Genomic DNA, 6,323 nt, shown 5'->3' with positions numbered 1-6,323 from the left:
ATTCTTGAACAATAGTCAGGCTGGTCGTGCGCTTGCAGCTGCAAGTACAAAAACAGATTTTTGTTTTTCTGAACAGTTGCTGCTCGCGTTTTCATTCCGGATTGACTGTACACTTGTACATTGAATCAGCATATCCAAAAAAATCTTGGTTTTAACTCGAGCACCTCGACAAAAACATATATCATTTTCGTGATGACAATACCTAGCGGTTTAGCATCTGCAGAGAGCATTATTGATGGGCTTGTTGATAATCTTTTCATCGCAGGCAAAGAGCGCGAAAGGCCCTTGGCATTTTTAGTCTAAGTAGCTTATTGTTTTTTTGCACGGTATAAACGTGTACCGAAACACGTTGAAGTCGAACAACAGCCTTTTTTTCTTCTGATTTTGTTAGGGGAATTTTTTGGGCCTCTTGAGAAATTTTATTTCACATTAAGCCCAGCGATATGAAATTATTTCTTTTGAACAGACAAAAATGCTGAAAAACACTGCTGTGAAACAACAGCTGCTTCACTGAAGAGTATCGCCTCACGGTTTTCGAACGGCTTTATATACCGATCCGTGCAGTTGAAATTTCCACTCTTCGTCTTGCTTCTCAAGAAAGGACACAAGGCATAGCGCCCACAGCAATGAAGACTTTTTTTGGCATGCTCCCTTTTTGGTGGCAGGTAAGCAAACAACGATATTGCGCTAGCTTTTTCATAGTGATTTGCGGATTTTTCAAAGCGTGGACGGGGGGGGGGGGAGGGGGGGGGGGCGTTAGACCCTCGACTAAGACATAATGCCTGAATTATCTTAACTTGTTGTAAAACGGCAGCTCCAAGGCACTTTTATATTTTTTTATGCATTTGAAATAATTTCTCCACGGAGGTAGTTTATAACGATTCTTTTTTCCATTCCCATTTTTCCTGCTGCCATTTTCTATGCAAGACGAGCCGAATGACATTGGCCGCTGGCTATCAGAGAGACGACAATGCGTCCAACACTCATGTGGTATTAATTTGCGCTTTGCAAATAATACACACAGTGGGCCAGTTTAGCTACACAACATCAACGAGACATTTCCTCGGAAGAGGAAGGCTACATAAGAAAGGGTTTTCCGACTTACCGGCTGGGGGCATGGGCGCGACCTTTGGTGGTATCGGCGGCGAACGTTTTGAAACGCGCCCGACAATGGCGGCCAGGGTCATCCCGTGCGCGCCCGCGTCCCTTGGGGCACAGCCATCCCCGCGGGTTTTTCCAGTGTAGGTGACGAGAGAGCGCGTTTTGCTGCTGTCCCTTTCAGACCTGAGCTTTTCGGGCTTTGTAGGAACTGCCGCGTATTGAGCTTTTCCTCTCCTCTTTTCGAAGAGCAAAAAATGCAACAATGTTAGATGCATGCACCGATACTGAATGGACAGCGTGCGCTCGAATCATGGCAAAGAATCTTTTACGGCTGCAACAGTGTTCAACACACTACGCACCATTTCCTTCGCCATACAAAATACATCCTGTATTTTAAAAAGCATCTTATTAGCGATATGAACCGAAAGTAAGAAAATCACTGCAAGATGCAGTAAATGCCCTTATAAAAATGGTCTATAGACGGTCTATATACGGGTCTATAGACTTCTTATAGTTCTCTATTGCCTCCCTGTAGATATTTTCTTTTTGTCTATCGTGGTCTGAAGGACTATAGACCAAAACACTACTAAAAGTGTATGACCATAAATTTATACAATGTCTATAGGATTTGTATTGCCTATAGATTGTTCTCTCTAGAATTCATCTATAGCGAGTGTATAGACTTTTATATACAGAAGTCTATGGACTGTCTATAGACTGTCTAAATAAGTTTTTTGCAAGGGCATTCCCCAGTTTAAAGACCCATGTTCGCTATGCATGCAACTATGCACAATCAGCGCCGCAATTACGCTGCGATTAAGCCTGGCCGTTTCGAATGCTCCCTCCTTCATATCAAAGCTAGTGCACAGAAAGGTTTGCTGTCGCGTGTTATGGCTAAATATTTATACGGCTTTTTTATCGCGTTGCGTGCTTGATTTCATATCGTTTAGCCAGCCTCCTTGTTTGTTTTTAAACCAAAACCAAGAGCACAAAAACCGAAGAGTTTAGACGCAAGGAATATACAAAAATTTATTTTAGCTATTTTCCGTTTTTGTTCTTAGTGGACTTGGATATCTATGGTGCTCGAAAATAAACTGTGTCATGTCCTGCATATTAAAAGCTTGTAAACGAAGTCCACAGAGCAGCGCAATACGAGAAGTACACAGGTGCCACATATATGTGTTTTCCACAAATTTATTGCACCACGCGCGTTTTACAACTGCACAAAATTTATAAAATGTTATTAAAACGGTGCAGTACAGAAACCCACAAAAAGAATTAGCAAGAACTGCTCTAACTGGTTCTTTTATTAATTATTTGCAAGCATATGTATTACCCAGTGCCCGGGGCTGTTTAGCAAAAAATTTCCCGTTTTGAAGGTCCTAAGAAAATGCCCAAATAAAAAACTTGTTTAAGCTCCAACTTAAACGCTGTGCATTTTTTATTTTATTTTTCAGCGTTGTTTCACATGCGGGGGAGCTGCAAGCTTGGGTGGCAAGCTCTAGTGGTGGTCAGGGGAGTCATTTTGCCAGGAAAAAAGTGGAAGTAACAGCACTGGTCCAATCAGCGGCGGCTCTGGTCCCTGGGAGTTTTGCCTGGGGAAAATTGGAGGTGAAAACCCTGGTCCCTTTCGGCGGCAGCTTCGATCCTAACAGCTTGCCAGGAAAAAAGTGGAAGTACCAGCACTGGTACCATAGGCGGCTCTGGCGTTGGGCGTTTTGCCAGGGCAAAGTGGAAGTGGAAAAACCTGGTCTCATTGTCGGCGGCTCTAATCCCAAGAATTTGCCAGGAGAAAGTGGTGAAAGCCCTGGTCCTATCAAGTGGCGGCTCTAATCCCAAGCTTTTTGCCAGGAAAAAAGTGGTGAAAAACCCTGGTCCTATCAGCGGTGGCTCTAATCCTGGGCGTTTGCCAGGAGAAAGTGGAGATAAAATATAGTCCACCCGGGTTTGTTAGCCCTAAAGCGCTTGCAAGGAGCCAGCGGAAAACTGGTCCTGGATGTCCTTCCCTCGGTGATATTTCTTGCTTAAAATGGTTTAATATCCTTATGGTATTTTTTGTCCCTTCTAGACATGTAATAAAAATAAAACGTCTTTACTTTTCATGCTTTGGTTGTTTTTATCTTATTTTTTTTTGTGCAATAACCTGTTAAACTGGACAAGTTAGTGCATAGTACAGGAGGCAGAACACAGCGCGTAGAGACGGGTGGCATGCGTATTGTTTTCTTTCCTGTCCCGTCTATTGCGCAGCTTTCTGTCATTGTTATTTGATATCCACAAGATTTCCCAATTCATGCAATTTAATTTTAGTTTTTGAAGTCATTTTAAACCGGAGAATTTCCAGGCTTCACGCTGAAATAGCCTCCTACTCACCCTTGCCAAGGAAAGGTTTTTCAGCACTCTTGCTCAGCACTTTCCTTATAGAGCGCGGCGCAAGCTTCTGTAGCATCCCTGCCTATGTCGTCTAGTGTTGCACAGGGCCACGGCCCTCTGAAACGAGAGAGGGGAACAGCTTGAGCATTTTTTTTTTTTCATGTTTAGTGGGCTTCCAGCGTATTACCATTGCCGCGCGCGATGCGAACGTGGAAGTTCGAAAATAACTGCAACTGACAGGTGAGGCCGCGAAATCGATGGTCCATTTAACAAGTTGCAGTTTGCCGCTCATAGCCGGTTACACACGGCTAGCTCCGGAAACGGAACATTAGAAACAGCGACGTCGGCTTCTTACGTGATCAGTGGGATCGGAATGCATACGTTTGCATGCTCCTATGCCACGCCAGAGTAGAAAATACCGGGCTCATAAAACGCCTGGTCCATTGGTAGAACTATAAGCATGCTGGTAATGTAAAGCCACAGCGGCATATTTAGACTTCATGCTCATTTAGGTTCGTGCGCAGAAACGCTGGTTTATGCATCCCATGAACCTTAGCAATGTATGACTTTCTTGCGAGTAAGCTTTTCCGTACTTCGGTACAGGTTCAGCAAAAAATATTTACAGAGCACGCTTGGGCGTTTTAAAATTTGCTGCGCGCTGTGCAGTGAAGGGCATGAGGGCTGCTTCTGCACAAACGGGAGTGCGTGCACTGGTGGTATCTGCTAACACGTGCACTAATTACTACCTAATTTTTTTTATAGGTAAGACGCTGGAAGAGCTTGAGCGCCGAAGCGCGCTCCATATTATTATGGCCGCGACTTTATGTGAACACACAATTTGCTTTCTTTTAAGCGGTGCTTTTTTGCCTGCGAATAGGGGGTTTGTTATACGAATAAAAAACCACTACTACGGTTTATAGTAATGCTAAACACGAGCAATGCATCTAAAAGCTGTCCCCCCGTGGCAGCATTCTACCTGCTCTCGACTTCGTGAGCACGCTGTTCATCCGTTTAGCGTAGGTTTTATGGTTTTATCTGGGTTCAGTGTACCAAAGCGACTCAGGCTATGAGGCAGGCCGTAGTGAATGGCTCCGGAAAATTTTCGACCACCTTGGGGTACTTTAAAAGTGCACTGACATCGCACAGTACACAGACCTTTGGAAATTTCGCCTCCATCGAAAACTCGACCGCCGTAGCACAGGATTAATAGTCGGCGACTCCGTCGACGGTCGGAGCATGGCCAATGAGGCTGCTAGTCCGGATTCTTTCTGGTCGCGAACCTACCCTGCGTTCATCTGACAGTCATGGTTGGTTTTGACTGCGAAGATGCTGCGCTTGCCTCCTCACACCTTAATGTAGCGAAAGCTGCATTGGCCACGAACTAGCTGTTTTCGCGTTTGCTCGCAGTCCCACCGTAGTCGCGCCGCACCACGTGACCAACCACGTACTGGTCACGTGACCAACCGCGTGACGAAACCACGGGACGAGCCAGAACTAGCCAGGCAAACCAGACTAATACCCCTTTCACACGGGCATTTTCGAGGGCCCTCGAACCGATAGTCTATCGACTCAAAGGCGATCGGGCGCTGCTACACGGGCAGTTTTCAATAGCCATCGAGTCCAATAGTCCCATCGAATCAACAGAAGCACCGCGCAACACCATCGAAAATTTCCAGGGCCTTCGAGCGCTGCCCAAGGTTGCTAGCGTTTGCTTTCGAGCGGTTGCCAAGCGCACTTTCAATACACGTTTACATTCACGGTACAAAGCATGAAAAAAAACATTATTCGCCTAAACTCTAATGCAAAGTCTACAAAAAATTTTTAAAATTGTATCAGCCTGGTTTTTTAGCGCATTAAGCGCATTAATTTTTTTACGTTTGCGGTCCTTTGCGTTTGCTTGCGTATGGAGCGTTTCACAACATAGCGGTTGCCCTGCCCGCCCGCTTCACGGCGATAACAGCTTCGTCGCTAATCCCTCAAAGCAATATTGTGTTTCTAAACTGTTGTATTCGCCGTCGATTTTGCCCAATCTTACTCTCGCATAAAGTTTTCTAGAGAGAAATAGCTTTTTGTTTTTTCGGGTATAAAGGGCGATTTCCCATGTGTTTAAGCCTGACGAAGCAGAGCTTCGACGCAGACTGGCTTGGTTTCTGGCTCGTATTAGAGTGGCTACAGCAGTGTATGAATCTGTCAGTAGATGGCGCTAGGAACGACGCGCAGCGTCCACCGCGTACGTGCATCTACATGGGTTTTTGAACGGCCACACGCTTTTTGCGTCTATTTAAGCATTTAGTATAGATTTGTAAAATATTGTTTGTTTATTTGCGCAAAAGTGAAAATAGCGATAATGGGCGCAACACAAGCTGGGCGTAAAAACACGAGAAACCATTTTCAATGGCCAATTGGGATTTTGCCATGTAGCAGCGACCACAACTGCCTTCGAGTTCGATGGCGACTGAGAATTTCGAAGGCCCCTCGACTCGAAGTCTATTGAAAACTGGCCCGTGGGACAGGGGTATTACCTGGACCTTGCAATAAAAAATTAAACCAACGCTAACCAGGCTATGTCTTAGCTTTCGCTGCGTATATCCAGACATAGCCGAGCTAAGCCACAGTCATTTGTTTGTTGTTGTTAGCCTATCAAAAGATGGCAACATACCCACACTGGGGGATCGGCCAAGAATCGGGTAACTATTCACCTGCACTCAGGTAATTAAAAATGAAGAGCACGCGGGAAAGCAACACCGGGTGATTCTTCCTTATGAAGAGAAAAGGGATGAAAGTTTTTGATCTCAAAATTAGTAATAATAATAATAATAATAATAAAGACAGGGGACTGCAACAAAATTATT

The sequence above is a fragment of the Amblyomma americanum genome, chromosome 7 (assembly GCF_052857255.1).
Source record: "Amblyomma americanum isolate KBUSLIRL-KWMA chromosome 7, ASM5285725v1, whole genome shotgun sequence".
NCBI classification, from domain to species: domain Eukaryota; kingdom Metazoa; phylum Arthropoda; class Arachnida; order Ixodida; family Ixodidae; genus Amblyomma; species Amblyomma americanum.
Note: the sequence above shows the minus strand (reverse complement) of the source record.